The sequence below is a fragment of the Frankliniella occidentalis genome, unplaced genomic scaffold (genome assembly GCF_000697945.3).
Source record: "Frankliniella occidentalis isolate FOCC.00 unplaced genomic scaffold, Focc_3.1 Scaffold282, whole genome shotgun sequence".
NCBI classification, from domain to species: Eukaryota; Metazoa; Arthropoda; class Insecta; order Thysanoptera; family Thripidae; genus Frankliniella; species Frankliniella occidentalis.
Genome location: NW_026267408.1, coordinates 299101 through 300324, shown reverse-complemented (window position 1 = coordinate 300324; position 1224 = coordinate 299101). Strand labels below are relative to the sequence as shown.

The 1224-nt window shown below is 60.1% G+C and overlaps 1 protein-coding gene across 1 annotated transcript in view; it reads right to left on the bottom strand.

The window, feature by feature from the left end:
• The window catches only part of LOC113208445 (uncharacterized), an 18053-nt gene that overhangs the window by 4490 nt on the left and 12339 nt on the right, over nt 1-1224 (bottom strand). The gene's annotated exons all lie outside the window — the stretch shown is intronic.

The following is a 1224-nucleotide window of genomic DNA, read 5'->3' as shown; positions in this document are numbered from 1 at the left end:
GGGGGTTAGGGGCAGATGGCCCATCATCGGCCCGCCTGAACAGGGATAGACCGGCTATATGGAGAGACGGTCTGCTGGGAGGACGCCGAACACACACACACACACGCTCACAAACGTCCTGATGGCGCGTCCCGATCGCGTGGCGTGGCGGAGCGTTGGGACGCGGGCGCGCTCGCGGGGCGGATCGGAGTGGATCAGGGCGACAGAAATAGTCCGCCGAAGGTCCCTTCTCTTTGCCCCGCACGCCTCCCGCACGCGCGGCGACACTCGCGCGCTTTAGGAGAGTTCACTCCGCGTCAATAAAGCAAAAGCGCGCGACAACGAGGGCTGACGGTGGACAGTAAAGGCGGGACGATTTGAATCGCAGAGCGAATCGATTTTCTAAACGATGTCGATGTTGTAGGCTACTGACATATGTCAAGTTTTGTTCCTTCCCATACCGTTATGACAGTAATTGTATTGGGCTTTGGACGTAAATTTGGGTCATACTACACCACGTGTTTTGTGTCACGTGTCCTGGTCACGTGTCCACCATGTGGTCACACTTGCACAGTGTGGGCGGCAGCAGGTGGCGGGGGCGGGGATATGTTATTGCGGGGCCCCTGTGCAAAGGCGGCGAGTCGCCCTAAGCGCTGCTCATTGTCTAGCCGCCGACCTTGAGAAGAGGGGAGGGGGCATAGCTTGCTGAATGTATCGAGAAGACGGGTGGACGAAAATAGCGGGAGACACATGTGGTGCAATGAGAAAGAGATTTTGCGAGAATCCTAAATATAGATTTGCGTGTTTTAAAATGGGGTGCGAGAAGCAAGTGAAATGTTTTATAATAAGCTTGCCATACTAACCTGATGTCGTCGGCCGCGACGCGTGTGACGCTGCACTCCGGCTGGACAACCACCGGCTCCTACACGGGCCAGGCGCGCGGGGGGCAGGAGGAGGTGCGGGGGTGCGGGGGGAGGGGGGGGTGCACCCCCACCCACAGACACCTGTCGACGCCCGGCGCAGTCCGTCAACACAACCCGGGACGAGAACTATAGGCTGTCGCAACTTGATAGCACTAAGCTGAAAGAAGGCACGGCAGGGGGGCTTCCCTGCTGCGGGGCGAACTCGCAACCCGTTCACGAGACAACTTCGCACTGAGGAGTAGCAAAACACACTGCGCCAGCGGGGCCCCGGGGGCCAGTTGGTCGGCGGGGGGCGGCGCGAGGCGGCGGGGGGCGGCGCGGG